This window comes from Manis javanica, chromosome 3 (genome assembly GCF_040802235.1).
Source record: "Manis javanica isolate MJ-LG chromosome 3, MJ_LKY, whole genome shotgun sequence".
Classification (NCBI taxonomy): domain Eukaryota; kingdom Metazoa; phylum Chordata; class Mammalia; order Pholidota; family Manidae; genus Manis; species Manis javanica.
In genome coordinates this window covers 162,171,332-162,199,149 of record NC_133158.1, presented here as the reverse complement: position 1 = coordinate 162,199,149, position 27,818 = coordinate 162,171,332, and the positions used below count along the sequence as shown (strand labels likewise).

At 50.5% G+C, this 27,818-nt stretch overlaps 1 long non-coding RNA gene across 2 annotated transcripts; it reads right to left on the bottom strand.

Annotated features, from left to right (window-relative positions):
- Positions 1 to 713: 713 nt before the first annotated feature.
- On the bottom strand, positions 714 to 7,788 carry LOC118967160 (uncharacterized). 2 transcript variants are annotated; one of them, XR_005054049.2, is made up of 4 exons: positions 7,621 to 7,788; positions 5,530 to 5,623; positions 4,551 to 4,879; positions 714 to 1,856 (listed from the first exon to the last, which is right to left on the bottom strand). It is a non-coding gene; the product is annotated as an uncharacterized lncRNA (long non-coding RNA). The 2 variants fall into 2 exon arrangements; XR_005054047.2 differs by having other exon boundaries at positions 4,551 to 4,815.
- Positions 7,789 to 27,818: the final 20,030 nt, after the last annotated feature.

Here is a 27,818-nt window from a genome sequence, read left to right as displayed (position 1 = left end):
GGTAGAGCCCTTCGGTGCTGTCTTCAATACTAACACAGTGGCACATACATAATAAGGCCTCAATAAATATCCATTAAATATATGAATGAACAAACACATGAATAAGGATAAGCAGAATTAGAAGAGAAGGATACAGGCCTCCAGGCAAGGATGAGAAGAGCCCGTCCTTCTAGGAAGCCAAAGTGGCAGTGACGGCGACCTTCAGGGCAGACAGGCGGTACAAGTGACCCTCACCTCCTATGGTGACAGGAGGGGCTTCATTACATGTCTGTGGGATACATGATGTTGATGATGATGGTGACAATAATGACGTCCATTTTTACTTAAGCCATGAAGAGAGAAGGGATCTGAATGTGGTCAGAAAGCTTAACGCCACTGTTTTCTTATATTTCCCCTTGTTATAAAAAAAAAAGTGTTAGCTTAGCTTCTGGCATATATGGTCTGCCTTAACAAATATTTGTTGAAGGATTGGATTTTTAATGAGTTTTTTGTCAAAAATATCTCTATTAGTAAGAACTGCTTATACGAGTTAACAAAGTACCTACCTAAGTAGGTTCATAACAGAGATAACACATGGTTGGTTATCATAGTGGAGGGGGTAAAGGGTTAGATGAAATAGATTAAGGGGATAAGGAGGTACAAACTTCAAATTATAAAATAAATTAGTCACAGGGATGGAAGAACAACATAGGGAATATAGCCAATAATATTGTAATATCCTTGTATGTTAACATATGGTAACTATATTTATTGTGAACATTTAGTAATATATATAATTGTTGAATCACTATGTTGCACATCTGAAATCAATATAATATTGTATATCAACTGTATTTCAGTTAAAAAACAAAGTACCTACTTAAGATCTGTCAGAGATCTGCCTGAGTCTTTCATGTCCTCAGGAAGGTAGTGGAGGGGAGTTAGTGGCAAGACAAAGGGTTGGGATATTACACAAATGTGGGGTCAAATCTCAGCCATGTATCTACTGGCAAATTTAATTCAGCTTCCTAGGAAATGGAGGTGATATTGCCTGCTGTGTGGGGGTATGAGGACTGAGATGATGATTCATAACAGACATCCAATAAATGGTAGGTGTTATTTTCATTACTTGATGGGAAATGACCACTTTGAGAGAGACTGATCTGGGGGTCTGCAAATGGGTGAGCTGGGAGCTGTCAATCTAAGGATCCTGCAGGAGCAGATGACTTGCAACCAGGTACCTGGACCAGCAAATGCTGCTCACTTAGCAAAGCAGTATTCTCTGTTGAGAATGGATAAAATGATGGTATCACTCACACATACCCCACCCCCCCGACACACACACACCTGAAGAGATGAAGGGAAGTCAGTGAACACAGTCCTGAAATGTCAGGTCCAAGTCCAGAATGTCAGTGATACATGAGATCAATACAACTCTCCAGTGGCATTTAAAAAATTTCCGTCCCTTCATGTCTGTCTGTCTTTGGTTGCATGGCCTCACTGGTAAAACAGTCTGATGTCTCTATAGCCCTTTTACCCTTTGGAGTACTCAATATTGGGTGTTCAACATTTTTCATGCAAGTTGATAGAATGCTCTTGTTATCTACTGCAACGTCACCAACTCCCAAATCTCAGTTACACCGTTTATTTTGCTCACGCATCTGCAATTTGGGCAGGGTTTTGGCGGGAACAGCTCCTCTCTGCTGTACCTTGCACCAGCTGGGGTGGCTCAAAGGCTGTAGGCTGGGATCAACTGAAGGCTCATTCTTCACATGTCTGCCTGTTGATGCCACCTGCTGACTGGGACTGCAGCAGATGTCAACCGAAACACCTCCACATAAGCTCTCCAGGTGGCCTCACTTTCAAGGGTGAGCATCCTGGGAGAGAGTCAGGTCAAAGCTGTATTACCTTTTACAACCTAGACTTGGCAATCACACAGGCATCACTTGCATCTATTTTATAATTAGAAGCAAATTGCTAAGCCCAGCCCATACTCAAGAAGTCAATTAGCCTACCTTTTGAAGGGAGAGTGTCAAAGAATGTGTGGACACGTTTACCATCCACCACGCACAGTCCTTGTGTGGTGCTGTGTGCTGGCAGAGCCTCTAGCCTGGCTGAGTGGAGATGCCGACACAGCAGTGGGGTAGGGTGGGGACAGCATGGTTTGAGGCCCCACGCCTGGCTGGAGGGCATCAGGGGAGGCCCTTGCTAGAGGGACTTGAGCTGAGGCAGGAGGGGATGGCACACTGGGGAGGGCTGTGAGGGATGGACGTGGTGTCCAGACCCAAACAGCTGCTGGAAAGCAGGGCTGGCGTTGAGCTCATGCCCACCTGATGGGAGGGCCTGCATTCTCACACCACAGCAGAGGCTGCTCCGAGACAGTGGTGATGACAGCAAGAATTCCTCCCAGGGAGCCAGGGATGCAAGGGCTCTGGGGTCAGGGTGCATCTCAACCCTGTCTTAGGCCAGCAAGGTGAATCTGTATGTTACTCTCCCAGACTCGCTCTCTTTTCTGAGAAACAGAGCTGATAACACCTGCCTTTCAGTGGCACTGTGGGGCTTAGTGATAATACTCAGGAAATCATGAGCAGCCTCAGGCCAAGAGCAGATGCTCCGGGAGTGGCAATTTACATTATGGCCTTTTCACTTGTCTTCCGAAATGACTGATGGAGAGGAATGGGAGAGGAAAGGCAGAGATGATCATCCAGGGTGCTAGTGAGGAGCAGGGGCAGGGCACGCAGGCGGGTGCGGGCCAAGGGCACTGGGGGATCAGCAGTCGGACTTGGCCCAGCAAGGAACCAAGCCCTTGCACAGCGGCTTACTCTCTGAGCCCTGACCCTCTGTGCCGCTAGGCACAGTTGGTGGGAGGATTAACAAGGTGATTCAGCCACTTAATGTGCAAAAGCCCTGGCCCAGGTCCTGGCCTTTAGGAGGTACTCGGGGTTCCTGCCCAGAGCCCTGCTCTGCACGTTCTCCTGAGGCGGCGCTAGGTGACGCTGTGGGACCACTGTTGAGACCCAGACGCACACACTTGGTCCTCCCAGAAGGCTCGGGCCTAGGTAAGCCCTTCCCACCTCCCTCCTCTGTTTGGCAACTCTCCAAAAAACAGTGTGTCCTCCCCCTTCAGTCAGCCTTTTGCTTCCTTCCCTACTGGCCTTGTGGACAGAGAGAAGTTCCCCACCCTCACCTCCCCGCCACAGAGGCATGGGCTCTCGCAGCCTGCAGGGGGCGGTGTGGAGCAGACAGCAGTACCCATTCTTGGAGTGAGAGCGACCTTGCTGCAAAGACCTCATCCACCTCCTAAAAGCCAAAAGCCCAATCCAGGCAGGCAAACCCCTCTTTTCAGCTCTCCCTCTGCTATCTGGCACATAGGAACCCCACTTGTGCCTGCAGGTCTTTGCTGTGGATTATTTAATGTGGGGTAGAGTCCAAAAACTTCAGACAGGAAAGAAAGGCAAGCTCAGCCTCCTCAAACTTAGTGATTTAGTCTCTGAGTGGGCACAGCAACGTCTCCGAGGCTCACCTGCAAAGTGGAGAGAGTCATCCCTGCTTTGGAGGGTTGCAGTAAGGCATAAACGAGCATGTTGTGTGGAGGTGCTTCGTCTGTTGGAAAACTCTAGGCACCTGTGAGATGTAACTATCACAGAAGATAACAAACTTGGACAGTCTTGGGACATGTACAAAATGACTGGTGCAGGCAGCGAGGGCCAGGGAGGCCAGAGTTCGGTGGGAGATGGACCTTGAGCCAGGCCATTGGGTTTAAGGGTGGAGGGGGCACAGATTCACAGGAGCACAGGGATTGTGGAGGGAGCAGTCCACAGGCTGGAAGGAAAGGACAGAGCCAGACGGGGGACCTGAGTGCCTGGCTGCTGAATCTGAGCCAGTACCCCAGCCTTCAGGGAAGGTCCACCAAAGAGGGGCTGCCCTTAGAAAGATCCCTCTGGCAGCAGCAAGAAGGGAAAGGTAGGAAGCCAGTCTAGAGGCTATCGTATTCAGTGTGCATTTCACCCTGCCTTTCTTTTTAGAAGTTAAAACAGCAACTACTTTATTATTTCTCACAATTTTGTGGGTTAGGGATTCAAGTAGGGCCCAGATGGGTGACCCTTCTATTCTACATGGCATCCACCGAGCTCCCTTGTGGTATTTAGCTGGTGCCGCACTGGGTGTGGTGGACCCAACATGACAGCTCTCACATACTGGCCGCTGGAGGGCTGGCTGGGCAGCTGGGCTGGACAGTTCATTGCTTCACCTACACACAGCCTTGCCATTGTGGTCGTCCACCCTGTTCTTAATCGTGATTTTGAAAGAGCTGCTCCTCCTCTAACTTTTCCTGACCATAGAAATGGGCTTGCGAGTGGAGGCTGACTCGTCCTTTCCATCTCAGGACGGGACTGGCCAGGCTGCAGCAGCCAGCCCTTAATTGATGATGCAGTGCGGTTTATACATGTCCCCATCTGCAGTGACACCACAAAGAGTGTCACCTCCCACTACCCAGCTGAGGCCTGTCCCAGCTCTCAGGGAGAGAATCTGGTTATGTACCATGGCACCACCCGACCCACGCCCAGACACACCTGGGGAATGAAATGCATGGAAGGCGGGGCCATCTCTGCTCTGAAGAAAGCCATGCAAACTGCAAGGGGCACATGGAGCTCTGACACAATGGGCTTTATCTCCTCAGCCACACACCAGGAGAGAAGGTGCCGCAGCCCGGCCCAGCCCTCCTGCAGTGTGGCGGGACCTGCTTCCTTAGCGTCTTGCTCCACAACCATGCCACCAAACCTCGGATCTGTCAGCCGGGAGACCTTGGCTGGCCAGTGGGCTGGGCAGTGGGTTCTTCTGCAGGGAAGCGAAGAAAGTACCAGAAGTCATTTCCCTTTGCTGCCTGTGGTTGATCATCTTTCTGAAATACCAGAGTTCACAGTTCCCATCACTGTTGGTGGCTTTGGACAAAAGTTCCTGGAATGTTAACCCTGACCCTCAGCAACAGGCCACAGAAGGAGAAGGGCGAGGCATTGGGGGTGTTGGGCTGGTCTAAACGTGTGTGGGGACTACTACCTCTTTGGAGGAAAGTTAAACTCTCAGTTCACCTCTATGCCCCCAGAGCCTGCCCCAGTGCCAGGGGAGGCAGAGGAGGATGGCAGGCTCTGGGATGATGGGACCTTGGGTTGATGGGTTTAAGCTTAATGAGATGTATGTTCGGAGGGCAGGAGCAGCTCACCGTGCCATGGACGGTCCCCTCCCCATGGCAGCCTGGAAGACTTTTAAGCCAGAAAACAGGCTGAGAAGCCAATCCCCTTCTGTGTGCCCTGGTCAGCCTTTAAAGTGTGTGGTGTCCAACTTGTCCATCTATAATATGGGGACAACAGTACAGGAAGGCACCTCACAGGGCTGCCATGAGGATAAATGGATGGACGTAAAGGAATTTGGAAAAGGGCCTGCACTATTTAGTGAAGGTGGGATTTTCCCCCCAGCGATACCATCTCACTACATACATGGAAAACCTCAGTCCTCAGAGCCAAGCAAGTCCAAGAAATTAAGCCAAATGCAAACCTGGAAGGCTGTGGCTGGAATTCTCAGCGATGAGGCCTTTGAAGTGAGGGCTCTCCCTCCCTCCAAGGGCTCCAGCAGCTCCCCCAGGCCGAGTCTGATGAAAGGAAAGACAGGCTCTGTTGTGGTTTGACACATGCCCCAGATGTCAGGTTGCAACTCCATTCGGCAATTAACTCTCAGAGGTGGCAGTTGTGCCAAGGGGAAAGGGCTTGGGCTTGGAATCAGGATGAGTGGTGCCAGTGCCAGCCACGCCATACAACTTATCTGTGCCTCCATTCCTTTGTGGCTAAGTGGGGGTGAGGCCAGGACAGACCTTCCCAGGGTTGCCAAATTTAGCAAACTGAAAATATGAGATACCCAGATCAATTTTCATTTCAGATAATCAACAAATAATCTTTTCCTAAAGTGTATCCTAGGCAATACTCAGAACATACTTAAACACTAAAAATTATTTTATCTGAAATTCAAATTTAACTAGGAGTCTTATATTCTATCTGGCAACCCTACTCCCCCAGGAGGCTTTATGAGGGGTCATCTGGGTGAAAGGGCTTCAAAGCTGTAAATGCTTTGAAAGTGGGACAGTTTCTGGAGGGATGGTGGACAGTCATCATAGCAGCCAAAACGGTCTTTCATTTTGAATCTCCAAATCCCCCCTCCACTCCAGTGGAATCTTTTCATCTCTAAAGGGCTTCCCTGCTCTTCCAACCCCAGCTCCCCTCTGGTTCTCACACCGCACCCCCCCTTCCCCAGGGCCCTGGAGAGGCACAGTTAGGCTTCTGGAGGCTGCTTAAGTGACTCAGCTCTGGGCCTTGCCCACCATGCTGGATTGCGGCTTTTGCCTTCACAGAGCATGTGATGCTGTGGGAGGCTCCCAGGTCCATTCAACAGCCCTGGCTAGACTGTGTGCTCTGCCACGGAAGCAGAGGCTTAAGACAAGCTCCTTCTCATCTCTGAGCCTCAGAGTCCTCAGCTGGACAATGGGAACGATGCTAACCCCAGCTCATCTTTAAGACAGCCAAGTAAGATGATGCCCGTAAAACACCTAATATGGTGCCAGGCACAGTGGGCACTGAGTCAGTGTGCCTGTTAGCTCCCACGGCCATCTGGTCACCCCTGTCCACTGTGCCTGGCTGGCCTGCTGGCAGTCACCAATGTGCTCTGAGGGGAAAGTTTTCCTTCACCATTGACTCACCCCATATATTTCTGTGCTTTCAGGATTCCAGGCTACTGGCCTTGCCTGCTTCTGCTTCCCCAATGCCCATCTCCGTCTGCCGCTCCCCAAACCAAGATATTCTCTATGATGGGAAATGATGATCACTATCATTGCTCCCCAAACGCAGCACAGAAACACACTCAGCTTGCACCACCTCAGTCCCACCACCAGCCCTCCCCAGCCAAGGCCTTCCAGAAATCTAGCCACCTCAGGGAAGGAGGGCTGGTGCTGAGGTGGGGCTCTCTGCTGCCTCTCTCCTGGCACCCCAAGTGGCTTTCAGGGTAAAGTATACCTGGGAATGGGGGAGGATAGAGAACAATGAGAAGGAGGAGAACTTGGGGGTGTCTTTTGCTTTTATTCTTTAAGCCCGAGGAGCAGCTGGGGCTGAGTATCCCACCAGGAAGGACGGGGCTGAATCAGGAGCCTCTGCCTGCCTCCCCACAAAGCCCTGGGCTCGTGCTGTCCCCACTGGGCTGCAATTTCTCCTCTTGACAGAAGGAGAGCCTGACACATGCCAGGGACTATCCCCCAGAATTATTCATTCATTCATCCAACACAGTCTTCTGGTGGGATTACAGAACACAGGCACACCTGTGCTATTGTGGGGACCCAAGGCCCAAAGAGAGGGACAGAAATGAGGCAGAAACAATGCAGGTAGATAGAGCAAAGGCAACAGGGTCACTTAGGACAGCATGGCGGGCAGGCTTCCAAGGGTGTACAGACAAACGGGGTGTGAGAATAGAATAAAATACACATATGCATCGGTTGACAAAAGTTTAGGTATCACCCACCTCAAATGTGGGCAAAGATGTGGAACAACAGGAATGTTCACACCATGCTAGTGGGAGGCTCATTTAGTACAACTCAAAAAGCAATACCTGTTCCCTGTGGCCCTTTAGAGAAGCTCCACTCCCAGGTCCATGCCCTGGACAGAACCCATGCACGGCGCACAGGAGAGCCGCCTGAGAACTCTGCCAGCAGCAGGCTCATGGACTGCAACAGCCCCAGGCTGTCAGGGTGGCTGAGAGCCAGTGAAGAGAGGCAGGCAGGGCTCCACCGACAGAACGCCAGACAGCCAAGTAAACGCCCAGGAGGCCACTGCGTGCAGAAGGTGGGATGGGCCTCACACAGACACAAAGGAGGACACACTGTGTGATTCCATTTTTACCAAGTTTTAGAACAGGGAAAACAAAACTATGTTGCTTTAAGGGCACACACATGGGTGTTACAACTCTAAAAATCAAAGCCAGGACCGTCACCAAGTCAGAATGTGTTTCCTCCCCAGTACAGTTTCTCCCCTGGAGTGACTTTCTTCCCCACTCCCCAGGGGATATTTGATCCTCACAACCGTGGGGGTACGAGTGTACTACTGGCCAGGTGTGCTCAACAACCTACAGTGTACAGGACAGCCCTGACACAGGCCCAAGGGATTATCCTGCCCCCAGTGCCACGTTGTTGCTCTCTGGACGGCCCGTCCAGGGCACAAGGGCCAGCCCACATGGGGCCTCTCAGATCCTGGCCATGTGTAAGGGTGGTCATTTTATAGACATCCTGTAAACTCTGCATAAATACTTTATACACCTCAAGTATAACTAGAGGGTGCAGCTGGGCGTTTGGGGGATCAGCTGCGAGGTCAGCCTTGGCCTCCCACTGCAAGGGGAGCAATAGCTGGGACACCTCACAAGGCGTTTGAGACCTGGGCAGGCTGGCATCTGCCCTCAACACCCCTCCATGACTCTGGAATGTGGAGGGGTTCCCCACGCCAAGGACAAGTGCCCTACCCAGGGAGGTGGGTTCTCTGGGCTCTATTCTGCTGTAGGCATGGTGGGGTCCCAAGGGGCCAGGCGGAGAGCGAGCCTGGCAGCTGCCTTCCCTCCTCTCTGCCCAGGAGGGCCTGGGAGTCCAGGAGTTCATGGCAGCATTTTGGAGTGTGCCAGGAAATAGGTCCTTTTGGCCCTTGGGCTCCAATGGGGGTGCCCCCCAGACAGGCTCTGAGCTTTACGTCCCCCAAGGAGTAAGGAAGGGCAGCAGCGAGGTGCACTGGGACCCAGCTGCAGGCCTGGGCTCAAACTTGAACTTTGCAGTTAGAAGAAAGTTACCTGACCTTGCTGAGCCTCAGCTTCACTGTATGTAAGGAATGGAAATAGTGGTGTCTCACGGTGCCAGAGACCATGTTGGTAAGAGGGCCGGCAGCACAGACAGCGGCTATTCAGTGGCAGCCTCATTCAAGCAGTGCAGAAATGAGGGCTCCCATGGGCACACCAACCTGCCCTGTGTCATCGGTGGTGGGTCAGACCTCAAGTCCTATTTCCCTGCTAATGTCCCTTGGCACTGACTCATTTAAAAACCTATTAGCCCGTTTAGGGAACCAAGGAAAGGCATTTGGGTGCAGGCCTGGGCCGAGGCATTGGAACAGGACTCACGGCACTGGCCCAGCTCCATGGAGTGAAAGCTCAAGACCCACAGGAAATGGAGGGACCTTCAGCCCCTCCACCACCTCACCTGCACCCCGATTCTCTTGCCAGGGCCGGAGCCTCTGTTTCACGAAAGTGATTGTGTGTTTCATCAGTCGGGACGCCAGCGGACAAGAGAGGGCACACCGAGGAGGCTTAGCCAGTGGACTAGTCGGTGTGGATGGGTGTGAGGCCCCCCAGGGGCAGCGCAGACTGGAAGGGTGAATGACAGAAGGGTTACCAGAACCTGGGAGAGTGCTCCACATGGGGCTGCCCTGAGGGGGCTGTGACCTTCAGTTCAGGGTCATGGCGGCCTACAGCAGCTATGCAGAGCCTGCAAGGAAGGCATCCTCCCGTGGATCTCCTGGGCCTGGCCTTGGCTGCATCCAGCAAGACAGTGGGCAAGGGGCTGTCCATGCAGTCCCTCTGGTCATCCTCCTGGACACAGGGCAGCTTTGAGAAGGGAGGGGTGCAGGGATGCCCAGCACAGGGGTACGTGATGGGGGCTAACCTGAAGGGGCTCCATCTGGGCGCTCTCTCTGGGGATGGCTCTCTGTCTCACCTGTCAGTCTTTATGTCTGAGTGTTACCTTTAAAATCAACTTTACTGAGGTGTAACTGTCACTCGGTAGAATGCTTCCATGTTAAGTGTACATTTTAGTATACACACCTGTGTAACCATCGCTACAATCAACACACAGAACATGCTCATCTGGAAAGGACTTGCTGCCACCTCCCAGCCAGGATCCCTTCCGGCTTTGGCTCTCGGCCACCACTGTCTGCTCTCTATCATTATAAATTCCATTTGTCTTTTCTAGAGCTTCATGTAGGTGGAATAATATAGTATATACTCTTTTGTGTCTGATTTCTTTCCCTCTGCGTGATTTTGAGATTTATCCCTGCTACTGTGTATGCCGGTTGTTCAGTGAGTTCGTTGCTAAGCTAGTGTTCCACTGCACGAATATGTCACAATTTATTTATTCCTTTACTTGTTGATGTACATTTGGGTCACTTTTAGGTTTTGCTATTATGAACAAAGCTTCTATGAACATATGTATATAAGACTTCGTACAGACATGTTTCCATTTCACTCAAGTAAATACCTGTGGGTAAGATAGGCTTGATGGGTCATTTTGTAAGTGTTACTTACAAGAAACTGCCAAACTGTTTTCTAAAGTGGCTGTATCTTTGTGCAACCCACCAGCAAAGTAGGAGAATTCCAGTTGCTCCACATCTTCATCAACACTTGGTACCATCAGTCTTTTTAACTTGATACCCTCAGCCATTCTGTGGGGTGTAGTGACACCTCGGTGTGGTTTAATTTGAATTTCTGTATGCCTAACAACATGCAGCATCTCTTCATGTGCTACTGGCCAATCAGATACCTTCTTTTGTGAGGTATCTATTCAAATCTTTTGCCCATTTTTTTTTAGTTGCATGTATGCTTATTGAATTAGTGTCTGCCAGTCTATAGTTTGCCTTCTTGTTTCTTAACTGTGCATTTTGAAAGGTTCGAGGTTTTTGACTTCTCGTGAAGGTCCTTCCTAAACTCAACCAGGAGGCTGTGTAAAGGCAAATAACGCCCACCACTTCCCACTCCAAGGCAGAGAGATGTGCAGGCCCAGAGCCTGCTGTCGTCCCATGCATTCTCACAGGACAGCCTGGCTGGAAAAACTGCCCAGGTCAGATGAGAGGAGCCCAGGAGGGCACTTTGCTTCTTCCCTTAGCTTAAAACAGACACAAGGGGTGGCACAGGGGCTCACAGCCAGGGCCCTGTTGAAGCTGCTGAATCTTCAGCCACCCTGTCCGAGTCCTCCCTGGACACCAGGCCTCGGGCCACAGTGCCCCTCACAGCATCTCCTCACTGAGTCCTATGACCACCTGCACAACATCACTGTCCCCATGGGACGGATGAGAGTCAGGTGGGAACGTGTGTCCACCAGGAGATGGAAGGCGTCTGTTTGGCAGAGCTCACTTCAGGCAGGAACGTGTGTCCACCAGGAGATGGAAGGCGTCTGTTTGGCAGAGCTCACTTCAGGCAAGCACTGTTGACCGGGAACTGCAGAACTGAGAAGGCAGAAGGAAGCACGTTGAGGCACCACGAAGGCGGTAATGGCAGGAGTGCAGAAAGAACAACTCGATAAGAAGGCCAACCAATTTTGTAAAAGGGCACGTGACTTCAACAGCTACTCCGAAGGCAACACAGGAACAGCAGACAGCACATGAAAACTGCATCAGTAACAACCCTTGGGGCTCAGAGAACAAAGCTGAGGCACTGGGAGGCGGCCTGCAGGGCTGGGACCCAGACCTCCAAGGGGGCATCCCTGAGGGGACAAAGACAACTGGAACCAGCCCACGCGCAGGGCCAGCACTGGAGCATCACGGGTGGGGACAGGGCACGCGGAGCTGCAAAGAAGTGGGTCCCTTCTCCCTCCTGCCAGGCAGGCTCCCTCTGGAGTCCCCTCTTGGCCAGCCTGCCACGGAACCCATGGCAAGGCATACACCTGATAGGTAGAGTCTCAGAGCACCACAGAACAGTACAGGAGAGCCGGTTGGGAGCCGAGAGGCAACAGCTTAATGAGCAGAAAACCAGAGTCAAGTCACTCACCCAGTGATACAGCTGGTAAGTGATGGAGTTCCAATGCAGGGGCATCTGGCTCTGAGGCCAGTGCCCAGCTGGGGGGTTGAGAGGAAACACCTGGTGAGTCCCGGCCCCGGGAGCCTGAAAAGTGTGATGTGCTGGGCACTGGGGCAGGGGCAGAACTCTGGGCAGGCAGCACCACAGAGCTCCCAGGAGGTACCAGGCACCTGCCAAGGGTTCTGAGACCCAGAGCCAGGGCTACTGGTGAAGCCAAGCTGGAGCTCAGCTGTGGGGCTGGGGCATCTGGGAGACATGGTACATGATCCCGAGCTGGGCCCCCATTCCAGTCCAAGTAAGATGCAATGGCAGCCAGAGAGACCTAATGTCCTGGCTCTGGGCTCTGTACCTGTGAGCCCTAAACAGCTGTGCCTGAGATGTCCCAGCTGACTCTCCCCACGTTCCCTCCAGCATCCATGAGCAGTGAGATGGCTGCCTCCACTTTGATCAGGACAGGGGGGTGCTCAGCGGGCCATTTGGGACCATTTCTATGAGGCATTTTGACAGCCTTGCTTTAAATCATTGTGAAAAACGGTCTTTTTAAGTGGAGTGGAAGCCCACAGCAGCCTTCAAAGGCCTCTCTGGACAAATATGGGTGCGTTAAGAAGACCCCTGGCTCTGTATCACCTGCTTCGCTGTGTACCAAGTTCAATGCAGCTCGAGAGAGAAGACTCCTGGCCTGTCCTCCAGTCCAGGTGGTGACAGCAGAGCTCAGTCTCCCCTCCACAAGGTCCGACCTCCTGAACCCTGTTTCCAGGTCGCCCGTGCCCCGCCTCCCAATAGGCCCTCTGACCTGGTCCTTCTGGGCTCCCCACATAAACTGCCTTAAGCAGAACCCACATTCCTTCTAATGGCTTCAACAAGAGTTAAATAATCTATCACTGACGCACCTGGAAAAACTTAATGAGATTTCAACTCAGTACTTCTGAAAAATCAGTGATATCCAGCCACAAAGGCTTAGCAGTCGACGGAACACTCCAAACAGATTTTACCCTTTTATTCCTTCTTAGTTATTAGACCCCCATTGCAGTCGATCTGAACATCTTGTCCAGATGCAATTGCCACCCTGGGGTCACAGCTCTCTGGCTGATGGCAGGGTCAGCCCTTCTCCCTGAAGGTGCTCCGAGCCAGACTGGGCCTCCAGGAAGGCAGAGGAGGAGCCTTCCCTCAAGTTGGCCTGTCCTTCTGTGTTTAATTTTCCCATAAGTCAGCTCTGATTAAGGGGGACGGCCTCATGTTTTGTGTATTCAGAGCTGAGTTCTAAGAGCAACTTCAGGGGTTGGGGGAAGCTCCCTGGCTGGCGGGTGGGGTCAGAGGGGTAGCTGCTCACCAGGTCACCCCCAGCACACATGTCTGCTGCCTATCAGATCTCATTGGGGGAATGATCCGCCGGATGCTGAGATCATCTGACAGCCTCCTCCTAATGAGACCCAGGACCGCGCCCAAGCTTGTGTGAGAGGCTGGACGGAAAGGAACCCCCACCACCCTAGAGAAACATCTCCAAGGAAAGAAAGATGTGCTCTTCCAAGCCTGCTTTGCTGTGTGAAATGTGGACCCCAGCTCTTCAGAGAAGCAGATGCCTTCACGCTCCACTTGCCACCTGGGACAGCTGCTTCTCAGGTGCCTCCAGGTAAAGACAGGAACTTTCAACATCTATGCAGGACATTTGGCTTCTGTGTCACTGGTTCACTGCTGATGGCTGCAGAGAGGTGCAAGAGGAGGTGTGCTCAGGTCTCCCCTCCAAGAATTTACAGCCCTCCTGGGGGGGTCATGATGGATACCCACGAACAAGGAGTGTCAGTGTGCCCGGTGCAAAAGGGGGAGCTCTGTGCACGCAAGTCCATGTGTAAAAGCGTGAATCAGATTATGCATCCCCCTGCTAAAGATAATCTCCCCTGTCCCATATCCTTTGAAAAAAAGTCCACTCTTCTCATCAAGACACTCTAGTCTCTGCCCAGCCAGGCTCCAACCAGGGTGGCTTTCTTGTTTTCTTCAAATGCTTCCAAAGCTCCCCAAGCCTGAGTCCTTGCTGCTCTTTTGCCTGGAATTCCCCTCCCCGACACCGCATGGTCACACGGGCTGCACTGTCTCAACCACTGAAGTTTTAGCCCAAATGCCACCTGCTCAGACAGGCCTTATTTGGCACAATGTCCTGCTTAGCCCTGACCATGGTCTCATTCCTGCTGACTGACTGACAATCTGCCTTGCTTCCCACGAGAATGTAGCTCCGTGAGAGCAGGGACCTGGTCAGCCATGCTCTCTGCTGCAACCTAGAATATGAGGATGCTTGATGCCTCTAACAGAGGAGACTCATTATGGGTTTTTGAATACATGGTGGAATTGGGAAGAAGGAATCTACACAGCAGCTGCTTTGAAATGCTCCCAGAAGCCCACACCAGCAGCCAGGGTGGAACGACAATGACCTCAGTTCCACCACCTGCTGGCACATGAGAATAAGCTTTAGTTCCTTTGTAAGTAAAATAATAGGATTTCTGTGCAGAATAAGTGGAGACTGCATGGGGAGGGCCAAGTACAACACAGGGTAAACGCTCCATTACTTGCAGCTTCATCCCTCCCATTACCACTACCATTATCATCATTATCTACACTGCAGTTGGGCAATGAACCACTTTTAAATCCTCTTTTTTGTCTCCTTTTAGCTTCCTTCCCTGGGTCCCTCTCCTTGCCTGGCCTCACTTGAAGCAAACGCTGTTGGCTTCCTGGCCCAAAGTCATCCCAACCTCTCTTCCTGCTAATAGAATCCTGCTTGTTTGAGAATAGATGTCTTTATCTTAGGGAAGATGGGTGCAGAACTTGGTCTGGGGAGTAGGCACATGAGCCCTCTCTGGTCAAGCTTCTGGGCGTTTTCCTACCAGAAAAAAGAGGCACACAAGCCAAACTTGAATACAGTTGTACGAGAATGTGATGTCTGGAGTTGTGGCAACCATACTGTGACTGTGAGGCAACATGCATGGAAACAAAAATGCTAACATGCTAAGGATAGGAACATAACTGGAAAAAAGCCTTGGTACATTTTTACATCCTTAAGCCACTGAACTACCTTTGGCACCACCTTTCTTCAGTCTTCCTATATTTTCTAAGTCACCCTTATTAAGTTGTTACTTGCAGCCAAAAGCTAAGATAGCAAATGTGGTTTCAGGCTGTCCACAAACTGTGATCTAGCACTCCTTGCAGCAGTCTGTTTTCCAGGTGTCCTCCCTATAGGACACCTGGGGCCGCTGGAGAGCCCATCCCCCTCCCTCCCGCAGAAGGAAGCACACTAGAGAAAACACAGGAATTAGAATGCAAGAGTAATGGAGCACAATGAGAATTTCCCTTGAACTTGAAAGGAGGCAGGAGTGGAATATAATTGTTTTCAAAAGCCTCTGTTTCTAGGTACTTAAAATAATGAATGGTAAAATTATTTAAAATGATAAATGGCAAATTATCTGAGAGATCTTACATGCGAGATACTGTACCCTCAGCATAAATTAATGGCCAGACCTGAGATTAATCTTGTTACATGGTCAGTAATTCAGTACGTTACACACTGGACTAGGCCCCAAGGTGAGGCTTTAGTTTCTGTACTGTATCTCCTCTATCAGCATAGTAGAGGGAAGCAGGGGGCCATTGAGTTTAACAAGGAAAGGAATCCCAGTGTCTTTCAGGTCAATACTTGATCTTATTCCCTCTTTCCTCTTGTACTTCCCAAAACAGCTTTGAAGAGTAGGAAGAAGCACCATGTCCTTCTGTGCTGGAGGGAGAGGCTTCAGGAAATTGAGATATAAAGCCCTAGAGCTGTTCTCTTGCCCCACTCCTGGGCACCGCTGCTGGAGCTCGGGACTGACAACACATGGTCTTGCCTTCAGCATGTCAGTGCCTGCTGGGCCCCACCTCAGCCCTGGTCCCGTGCTGCAGTGACCCTGCAGTGACGCTGGGACGCAGCCATGTGCACCACCACAGCCCCCTGGCTCTTGCGCTCCCTGCTTCCCACATCTCTTATTGGGAGCCTAGACAACTCAAGAGTCCACTAGAGGAGCCACAGTAGACCATCCACCATCTGTGTCACTCCCATCCTGCCCCTGATGACCGTCTTCCGGGCAGTGGCACCATGCTGGATGCAGCTCTTCACAAAGAGAGGTCAAAATTTCCCCAGTCTACCTCCATAGAAACTATAAATAAGCCCTGAAATCAGAAATACCCTCAAACTTATTTGTGTCTTCTTACACATTCCTCTTGGGTTTCAAGGGGAAGGGCTTGTGGGGAAGCTGGATGACACCTTCCCTGCCTTCCTCCTCCCTGTAGTGGAAAAGGTCTTCCTCACCAGTCACCCCCTATCTGCCCCCGAAACACACACACACACTGCCCGATGCCTCCTCCCCTGCCCTAGGGATCGCCATCTTCTAGGCTACCCTTGCCCTCCTCCCTGGAGCACAAACCCCACGCTGCATGCCCTGGGGCACAGCCTCGTGCACCACCAGCCCCCTCCTGGTCTCCTCTGCCTGGTCTCTACTCCAAGGTCACTATGCCTCAGTGGGTAGGCAGGATTTCAGAGAAAAAAGTCAACTTACCCATTTTAGAATATATGTTAAGAGTCGTTTTAAAAATAGTATCCTGTTCATACTCACTCACATCTGCACACTTTTCAAGGACCTGCTTAGTTGCAGCTCTTTGACTAGAATGTATTTCCAAATAAAAAGCCGTCCATAGCTCCCTCCTGCTTGAGTTTGTTCAGCAGATGACAATAGCTCTTTCCCTCCCTTCCATCCCTTCTCTCTCTGTTTCAGCCAGTCCCCAGGCTGTGGTGTTTCCACCACATGGAGCACCTAGGTTTGGGTCACAGTCATGCTTCACACTGTCTGGGGCTGGCCACGCTCAGGGTATGGTCAACAAGGCTGGACTAAACAAGAAAGGCTTCCTGGAGGAGGTGGGCCTAGAACTCAGCCTGCATGGGTGGATAAGAATTAGACTGAGGAGATTACGGGGATGGCTGGTCAATGACTTGGGCAGGATGAGCTTGGTGAGAACATGTCTTATCCTGAAGTCTCCCTGGTGAAGCCCTACTTGACCTTCAGGACTCAGATCCAAAGTTCTTCAAAGTTTCATAAAGACTGCTGACGAGCACTCTGCTCCAACAGCGGGAAAACATGGACTCTCCTTGCTCAGAGGCACCAGGTCTAAGCTCTATCAGCTTAGACCTGGCAGCCCCCAGGTCCACTCGACAGTTGCCGTAATGCCCTAGAGTGTCCCTTAGTCCTAAGGGAGGAAGACCTCTCTGTGGCCCTCTCACCCTGTCTCTTGGGCCTCAGACTGGTTGGCCTTGCACCCCCCAGAAGGGCTCTCAGTGCCAGTCACCAAAGGCAGACCCATCCTTGTCCTGATTCATGTTTTCACATTCATTAGTCTGCTATGTGGCCTTGAAAAGCCTCCTAACCTCTCTGAGCCAGTCTCTTCATTCATAATGTGTCCTCACAAGGGCCTGAAGAGTATATATGTCCATGCATGTAACATAATTAGCATGCAGTAAGACAACTGGACCCACTTCTGAGTCTCCCCTGGGAGCATTAATCCCAACAACATACATAAAATGCTGAGCACAGAGCAAGCATGTGGCAAGCACAGAATAAACAAAACAGCTTATTATTATTATTATTATTATTATTATTATTATTATTATCAGGCACTTAGAGGCTAGGAAATAAATAAGTGCCTCATGGAATGGGGTGGACACTGAACAGGCCTTGTCAAGGGGTCAGGAATTTGGAGGAAACAATGTGGGCATAAGAAATGGAGTTTATATATGCAGAGTCCTGGTTGGCAAAGAGTTTGCAGGGCATTCAGAGGACACTCCAAGCTGGAGTGAATCCTATTTAAAATCCTGTTACCCAAACTTCTTTGAAACTAGTCTAAGGCCCTCGTTATCAGTGAGCAACCTTGGATATGTTACGAGCAGCAATCTGCATGGTGAGGCAGCTCAGGCCCAGGTCCAAGGTCACAGCCCTATTAAAAGACCCAATACTGCCCAAAACAGTGGAATCCAGAAGAACAGGCTCTCTGGAACCAACAAACCCAGCTTTGACCCCAGCGCCACATGACTGGTCACATGACCTCAGATAAGGCAATCCACCTCCTTTACATGATGGCAAACAGCAGGTGCTCAGCAATAGTTGTCAGCAACCACAACTCTGGTACCAGTCCGCCTTCCAGCTCTTCTTCCTGCCCGAGCCTTTAATCCCTCTCAGAGGATCCGGGTCCACGTGGTCACTGTCCCTGAGGTTCCTCCCCAACTTGTGAATATGAATGCTCCTCCTCTCCGGAAGGATTCAAAGAGCCCTGGAAACTTGTTTATTAGGAAAATCTGTGGGAGTCTGTCCTGCTTGGGGGATGTGCTGACCTCTCCCATCCTTCTCTGCATATTTCCCCCCAGCGACATCTTTTCATGTTCCCTGGCTCACTTGGGTGAGTCAAAGATCTGTAAATCCCAACCACAGAAAGCTTGGCAAAGTATGTTAGGTGTTTATTGGAAGAGGAAGGAGGCAAATGATCAAAACATTGGCTGTGGCTCTAGTCTCTGAAATTTGCAAGAGCAAGTTTTAAAATCTATGTTTGAAGCATCCAAAGAGATTCACGGAACACATTTTTTTTCTTTTTAAACCACAAGGAGAATAAGATTGTATATACTCCTCAGTTATAGTCAGTTCTTTGGGCAGTCTTTGTATGGTGCCAGATATTTACATGAAAACTGAGAAATGCAATTCAGTTTTCAGTTTACCTATTGATACAGAGACTTGTTTAGACACATCCCCACTGAAACAAACACAGACTGTAGTCCTCTGTAACCCCCGTACTGATTCATGCCTGCCTCTATGCCTTCGCACATGCCGCTCCCACTGCAACTCCATTCCACTCACTTCAGAGAGCGTTTTTTGTGACTCTGTACCAGCCCCTGGGCTGGACACTGGGACACAGAGATGAATTAGACAGTTTCTCACCTCAAGAATTAGTGAGGAAAAGGAGCAAATAGAGGAGGAAGCCCAAGCTGGGTCTTGAAGAATTGGTAGAGGTTCTCCAAACTGCCAAAGAAAGGAAGGCCCTTCTTATGTGAGCATGTCCACTCTTCCTTGAAGAAGCTTAGGTTTCCTGTTCTGGGAAGAATCCCCTGTTGTTGAGTTGGTGACTCCTCTCTGTGTCCACACTGCACTTAGTACATTCCCTCCCTTGCCCACACTGATGGCAAAAGTTATTTCCCAGGTTATTTATCCACCCAGTGGTCTAGGCTGGGTGTCCTGGAGAGTAGACATCATTTCCTCTCTGCCTCTCTGCCAACAAACCCAGCTTTGACCCCAGCGCCACATGACTGGTCACATGACCTCAGACAAGGCAATCCACCTCCTTTACATGATGGCAAACAGCAGGTGCTCAACAATAGTTGTCAGCAACCACAACTCTGGTACCAGTCCGCCTTCCAGCTCTCTGGTGCCAGCTCTGGACCTGCTGCATATCAGGTTCTGAAGGCGTTTGCTGTTGTGTTTAAGCTGAGCTTCACCATTATCAGCACTTGGGAACTGAAGCGCCACAGGGCACAGCGTCTGCACCTGAACCCCACCTGTTGAGGCCCTGCTGCTTCAAGCATCTAAGCCCTGGAGGGGTCTGGGTGGGATTAACTCCGGGATCCTAGCCCCATTCTGGCATCCGTGGTTTGGTGGTGATCGTTGGGGGGGGCCCTATTCAATCAAGGAAGAAATATGCTTTGAAATGAAAACGCTTCTCTGTCTGATCTGCCTGGCTCTCAGCTCTTCTGCCTTCTTAGTATGCATGAATTCAGCCCCCATTTCAAGACCTACCCTCAGCATCTTCTCCACGCTGATGGGGCTGCAGTGCACTCCCTCCCCTGGCCCCCCTCCAGTCCTCTCCAAAGACAAATTGCTTACATCTGCCAAGGCTTTTCTGATTAATAAAGGAATATGCCGTGGGATGTCCCCGGGGCTTCGGGGGCTTTTGAGCAAAGGGGGAGGGGAGCCAGGCCGCACATCCCTATTGGTTCATTTATCAGGCCAGTGGGCCACCTCTACTCCTGAGTGCCCCTGGCAAGGGCATACCCACCCACCCACCCTCAGCCCCTGTCCCCCAAGGAGGAGCCAGTGCAGAGCCAGAGGCAGACGGAGAGGAAAGGGGTCAGGTTAGGGAGTCCGCCCTAGGCACTGGTCCTTTGGGCAACTGGCCCTGAGGCTTTTCATTTCTGGGCAGCCACTGGGATGAGCAGCCACCTGGCAATTCCCCAAAGCATGGGATAGAAGGAAGGGAGGGAGGGAGGGACTAGGAAGGGGCCATGAGTGGAGTAAGTCAGACAGCAGGAGAGCGTCAAGGGCCTGAGAACAGAATGAACAAAGGAGGAGAGGCATGGTTGGATTAAAAAGTCACCAAGCGTCTGAATGGTGAAGGAATGAATGATTCATGGCTGTCTTGACAAAACTCTATAGTACACACTCACCTCTTATTTTTTCTTCCATTCACCCATTACTTGGTATCAAAACACTAAGGTAACTTTGGAGGAATTGAGGCCTCACCACCACCCAGCTTCTCCCAGTCAATGTTTCTAAAAGACCCTGTGAGCTGGGTGAGGGCAGATGAGGCCTGGGGCGGCTAGGCGATTTAGGCAGAGACAGAGGCCCTAGGAGAACTGGGCCTGCCTCTCAGCTCAGGCTTCGTCCTGCACAGCCAAGTCCCTGGGGAGCGGCCGGTGTCTGTCACAGGCCGCTGTGTCCCCCAAAGCTCACCTCTGCTGGGAACTTTTCAGTGGAAGCTCCAGGGAGCCGTGTACGGTAAGGCTTCAGTTGGCCTTGGAGGCTGCTAAATTAGGCTCTGAGGATTTAGATTAGCTTAATTTAATGATACGGATGGCTGGCTGGATTGAAGTTCCTTGCTACAATTTTTTTCTTTCAACTCACTCAACAATTATTTCCCTCAAGTTGGTTGCAGATGCAGCCTGCCCAGGAATTATAATCCATTCCTTACTGAGCAGAGAGATGCTGGCCATGTCTACTCGCACACCACCCAGGGAGGGAGGGGGCCGGGCGGGGGGGGGCGGGGCTGCGCCTGTGCCACAAATCAGAACTTGGAAGCGAGGACAGAGTGTCATGCTGGGCTGGGCTGGCTGTCCTGGGAGGCTGGCAGGCAAGAAACTCCATGAAGACATAGCGGGCTGGCTCCTGGATGGGTGATGACTGCCTCTCCCCTCCCCCGCTCTCGCTGGGCCCAGAAGGAGCCTGCCCACACAGACATGCAACACATGCAGGCACGCAGTCACAGACTTCACAGACACACACAAGCACACATCCTACCAAGATACGACACATACACACAAACCACATAGTATATGCAGATGTACACCGGCACAGACACACAAAGCCACCTATCCTAATACCCCCCATCCTAAGCCTAGTCAGAGAGGCACACAGATAAACAGGCCAGAGCATTACCACACCTCCGGGAGGTCTGCCTGGAGGAGGGATGCCAGAGGGGAAGGATTAGGTGAAAATGGCAGAAAGGACATTCCTGGCGTAAGGAAGAACCCAGGCCCAGACCAGGACCTGGGAGTGGCTATGCCTGGAGAAGGGCGGTCCAGGCAGTGTGGCTGGAAGTCGGGGCCTGGCCACAGCAAGTCCGCCTCAGTTCACACATAAGCTGCTGGGATTCGCACTATGTACAGACCCTTTCCCTTCTCAGTGGGCACCACTTGAGGAACCCCCTAACGCCGGCCAGTGGCCCTGGCCAGGGCTGTTGAACCCCCCCACCCCCGCTGCTCCCAGTCGCTTCAGAGGCCGCCCCAAATAGCAAGGGTGCGTTCTGGGAGGGGTGCTCACAGCCTGGCTGGGCACTGGGCCATGGAGCTGCAGTCTTGATTTCGTTTGCCCTGGGCAGATGCAAGCAGCTGAGCCAGCTGTGAGCCCTGGACAATGGTCAGTCCTCAGAGAGACCTCTCACATGACAGGCAGGGAAAGCCAGATGACTCTCTGACAGCCATTTCGCGGGAATTTGGCCCCTAGTCCTGACCTTCCCTGGAGTGCCCTTGCCCTAAGCTCATCCCCACTTTCCATCCCCCCTAACTCTTACTTGCCCTTCCAGACCAAAGGGAAGTGTCTCCTCTTCCAGAGAACCCTTTCTGACTCCTCACCCCGCACCACCCCAGAGGAGTTAGACATACTTCCTCAGTGCTTCCCTGTATACTGGCCTAATCAACGGAAGAATGGTTGCCTGTTTACTTAGTGATCTCCCCAGAGACCCTGAGAGCTCTTCCCCTCTGTGGGCTCAGCTTCCCCATAGGGCCTATGTATCAGCTAGCTATTGCTACATAACAAACTATCCCAAATCTTAGTGACTTAAAACAGTAATTTATTACCTCCATTTCCAGAGGACAGGAATTTAGCAAAGCAGGGAAATCTTGCCTACAGCTTCTGGGGCCTCAGCTCAGAAGCAGAACCTCTGAAAGATGATTCACAGTGGCCGGTGGTTGATTCTGCCTATTGCCTGGGAACTAGCTGGGACTCTCCATATGGCCCGGGCTCTCTCTCAGCATGGTGGCTGGGTGCCAAGGGCAAGCATTCCAGGAGAGAGAGACAGAGACAGATGAAAGCAATCTGTATCATTTTTATGACCTAAAACCAGAAGTCATACAACATCACTTCTGTCATACTCCACTGATCAATGTAGCCACACACACCTGTCTAAATTGAAGGGGAATAAATGTAGGTCCCCACTTCTCAGTGGAAGGACTGACAGTCATACTGTAAGAAAAACATGTTGGAGGGGGGACAGATAAAGTGTAGTTTTGGAAAATACAATCTTCCATAATCAGTTACCAGCAGGCACTTAATGAAGGGCTGGTGAGTGAGTGAGTAAGTGAATGAATTGAATGAATGCTCTTGCTCTGTACTGTCCATGTCTCCTCTGTCCTCACACAATTCTTCTCAGTTAAGCCCCATCCAAGTCCAACAACCCAAGTGGCAGGTCGCAACCCCTCCTCTATTCTGGAGATGAAGGGGCCATGAGCCCCCTTCCAGCTTCAGAGCTCTCAGAACTGACCCTGGGTTTCCGTGGTGCTCCCTATGGTTTTGGGGAGCAAGGGAGCGGTGAAGGGAATGAGAGACTGCCAGAGCAGACCAGGGGAGGCAACTGCCTCTGCTAATTCACAGACACTGTTTCAGGAGCAGCTCTGTGGAACTAAAACATTAAAAGAAAGCCTAAATTTTCTAGAGAAGGTTTTCTAGTAAGAGAAGGTTTTCAAGATTTAAATAACTGTTTTCATTTACTTAATATCTTTAGGAGAGAAAGTGCCATTTGTACTAGCTGATCACATTTTTGAGCTCCATTTTTGAATAATTACTATGTGCTTTCACAGTGTTTCTTATTAATAACAGTGTGCCTTGAGATCTTAAAGGGCCAGGCTCTGTGCTGAGTGCTTTATAAGCACTATTTCTTTAACAGGGAAAAAATGATTAATAGATGAGAATTCAGAGACCTCCTCCACTTGCCACATTATGATGCAATTAAGCTACTGAATGGGGAGGGAACAGAAAAACCCCTTGGTGAGTGAGGATGTCCGGAGCAGGGGCAGATTACAGGGGAACTGAGGGGGAAGGGAGAGTGCCCTTGAGATCACTCTGGTAAGTTACAGATCTCCTGCAATCTTCAAGAGATGCAGTGGAGACTGAAATACTTTTTAAGCTACTATTGGCTCTTGGACTTAGCTTCCTTAAATGTGACTGCACAGAACCTCAGCCACAGGGACACAGGAACTTATAAGGGTCTCACTTGATCCTCACAACAATTAGACGAAATAGATATTCTCATCCTTTAAATAGCTGATAAAAATAAGATGCAGAGAGTCTAAGCAGCATCCTAAGGTCACAGTGCTGAGAAATGGCTGAGACAAGACTAGAACCCAAGTCTCTCTGATCTGGAGGCAGATCTCTTAGCTACTATGTCATACTACCTCTTAATCTTTGTAGCTAATTGGAAGAAAACAGGCATCTCAGCAGAAAGGGATGGCAGGTATGATTTCCCAGGTGGGAGTGAGTGGGCAAGAAATCCGAGACAGGCAGTTTCCAGTCTCCAGATGGGGCCTGGGACTCTGCCTTTCCTAATCAGCAGGAGCCTCTTAGATTAGTTAAAACTTTCAAAGAATATGCACCCCAAATAACCTAATTTAAAAATGAGCAAAGGACTTGAATAGACATTTTTCCAAAGACTATACAGGAATGGCCAGTGGGCACATGAAAAGGTACATCACTAGTAGTTAGGGAAACATCACTAACCATTAGGGAAATGCAAATCAAAACCACAGTGAGCTATCACCTCACACCTGTTAGAATGGCCATCCTCAAAAAGACAAGAGATAAATGCTGGCCTGGAGGTAGAGAAAAGGGAATGTGCACTGTTGGTGGAATGTAAACTGATGCCAGTCACTATGGAAATCAGTATGCAAGTTCTTTAAAAAATTATAAATAGAACCACCATACAATCCAGCAATTCCACTTCTGGGAATTTATCCAAATGTAATGAGATCACTATGTCAAAGAGATATTTGCATCTCCATGTTCATGGCAGACTTATTTACAATAGCCAAGACATGGAAACAACCCATGTGTCCATCAGCAGATGAATGGATAATGAAACTGTGGTGTACATGTGTATACACACATACATATACTTACATACATCCAATGGAATACTATTTCACTATAAAAAAGAAGGAAATTCTGCTATTTGTGACAACATGGATGGACCTTGAGAACATTATGCTGAGTGAAATAAGTCAGAGGAAGACAAATACTGTGTGATCTCACTTTTATGTCGAATCTAAAAAAGAAGAAGAAGAAAAAACAAACTCATAAAAAAAGAAATGAGATTTGTAGTTACCAGAGGCAGATGGTGAGGGGAGGAGGAACTGGATGAAGGTGGTCAAAAGGTACAGATGTCCAGTTGTAAGAAAGAAGTACTAGGGAAATAAGGTACCGGATGACTGTAGTTAACACTGCTGTATGGTATACATGAAGGTTAAAAGTAGATCTTAAAAGGGTTCTCATTACAAGGAAAAAAACATCTTCCTTTTACTTTTTTTTGCATCAGTATGAGAGCATGAATGTTAACTACATTTATCATGATAATCATTTCACAATATATGTAATTCAAGTCATTATGCTGGGGGCCTTAAACTTATACCATGCTGTATGTCAATTATATCTAATAGAATTAGAACCAAGGAAAAGAACAGCGGGCTCCTCCACTCCACTCATCCAGGCCCTGGCCAGTAACGACCAAGCTCATCACTGTCTTCTCCATTGGTCACGCCATGCCTCTGCCCAGATGTCCCTTCCTCTGTCTCATCACCATCCCAGTTCCTACCTACTTTTAAGGCCCAACCCAGGTGCAACCACCCTGAAGCCATCTGTGAGCTCTCCATCCCAAAGCCCATGGAAACATGTGGTTGGCCTTGTCGCCTCTTCCTGGGCTGTGACCCTGCATGCAGACACCTTAGCTGGTCGCTCGCTCTCTCTTTCTCTCCTACTTCCTCTAGCAGCTGGTCCAGGCCCAAGCACGTGGTAAGTGTCCACAGAGAACTTTGGACTGAAATATGGAGATGGGAGGGGTATAATCTGAGTCTTACTGGGAGTTTTTAGAAAGTCCAATCTAATTAAACAAATGTCATGATTCCAAATTCTGTCTCAGTTGCTCCTATGTTCTCAGCTCTTCTTTTCATTCCATTGAGAATCAAAGTCTGGGGAATCTGTGAAATGAACTGGGATCATCTCTGGCAGATCCTGAGCTCATCACTCAGTGGTCCTGCCTTCTTCCAGCCCCAGATCCCCTGTCAACAAACCATCTCACATACACACACATACCACTTGTTCTAAGTCATGTTCCTCAGGGTCCCATTCTCAATAGTAATCCCCAGACTCACTTGCCTGACACACACAGCCTCCCTAGGTCTGGATCCACAGCCACCAGCCCTCTCTCTCCTCGCCTCATTCCCTGCTTTGAGTCCTTAGGCAAGTCACTTAACCTTTCTGAGTCTAGGTCACCACAACTAAGAACAGGGGTGATAAGAATGCCTCATGAACAAGTAACCACTTGTTCAAGAGTTGTAGAATGAATGAATGATTAAAAATATCTACTTCATAGGGCTGTTTTGAAATACAGTGAGGAAGGGGCGGAGTACACAGTGAGCACTCAGTGAATAGCAGCTACTATTATAAAATAGGTGCAAGGACCAAAACATTGCACCGAGAGTGTCTTGCCACTCATAGCCAAATTCCTTAGTTTTTTTGCTTAATGACATCTCTGTCTGATGTAAGCATTATTAAGAAACAGTAACAAAACACAAAACCAAAATAACCAGCACCAAGTACCTCCATAACCATCCCCTGTGACCACACACATGCCGAACATAATTTAGCAGGCCAGTCCAGCCACCACGGAGGGAGAGAAGTCCTGATGAGATGCAGCAAAGGAAACCTGAAACCGCTCCTGGGGGTAAGTTAGACTCCAGCGTGGAGACCAAGGCAGCAGGGTGAGCGCGCGGCCAGAGCGGGGCCCAGTGTACATCTGTCCAGCTCTGGTGCTGAGGACACCATGCTGGCCCATGAGTCTGTGGTGGGGTGGCGAGGCAGCTCAGGTGTGAGCACAACAGGGGATCACAGCACCAGAGGGGGGCCGCAGGGCACTCAGGTTTCCCCCCGTGGAACCTCACTGTCAATCAGCCCTACCACGTGGAGGCAGTCACTCTGCTGGCTCCCGGGGGCCTTCCTCTCATCCCGGGGCTTTCCCTGGGGCCAGCTCCTCCTCCCCGCTGCCCCACTCTTCATGCTGACAATCCCAGGCAGCAGGGCAAGGGCTGGGCTGGGCAGGGTCCCAGGCTGCTCCAGCTGTTCATGCTATTGGTCTCTGTGTACACATCTGGCAGCAGACGCTCAGTAGGTAGAAGATACTGTTATTGTTTATGCAGCCAAGCCTCCTGGGGCCACAGTCTCCCTTGTGTAGGCTCTGTCCACTCATTCCCCAAGCCAGTGGTCTGCCTGGGGTACAAGCCATCAGGAGCCTCAATTCTATACAAGATGGACATGCAGAGGGAGTTGTGGTCTGGATCTGGTGGGCCCACCAAAGTCCAGCACGCTGGACCTTCCAGGCATCCTGGACCATACAAGAGGTTTCTTCCAACCCTCCAGCCATCCCTCTAGACCTCAAACCAGAGCTGAATTCACACCATTTCCAGCCTGGAGGATCTGTTTCTTCCTACCACTCACAGGAGAGCACCTTCCACAGCAACACAGATTGGCTTGGCTTTGCAGAGGGGATGAAAGGAAGCCTGACTACGCATTGACTCTTGGCCAGCTGGGTCACCCTCTCAGTGAGCCTGCTCTTTCCTCCGGTCTCAGCTATGAGGCTTGGAGGGGCTGGGCCCTCCCCAGGCAATGGGCGGAGTCAGCCTAGCAGGCTATGTGAGGAAGTAGCGTGTGTGTTCCCAGCCCATGCACCCGGCCTCCCTCCAGTGAGGTGAGCTGGAGCACTGCCTCACACCAGGACAGTGGGTTTTCCAGGTCAGTTCAGCACTGGGATGCCCCTGACAGTCCCTGAGCCCTCCCTTCCCCTGGGCCCTGAGGGAGCAGAGGAGGCCGGGCCTGCCCCTGCTTCTCGAATGTCCACTTCTATTTACTGTTATGGCTACCCCGTTGTTTGTATTTTCTCAACTACGAAAGTAGAGGTGAATCTATAGAAAATTGGACAGAGAGAAAATTGCAGAGAGGGGCAATCAACATTACAGAATTTTCCCTTCCAGTCTTTTCCCCCCCATTCATCATTTTTTAAAAATAACTGACACACAGAAGTACTTATCCGTCTTCTATGTCCAATTCCTCCACCACCTTTGGCTTAACCTTTTATCAGCAGGATCTCCCTTATTTCATCAAATTCTTTTGGTGCACACCATT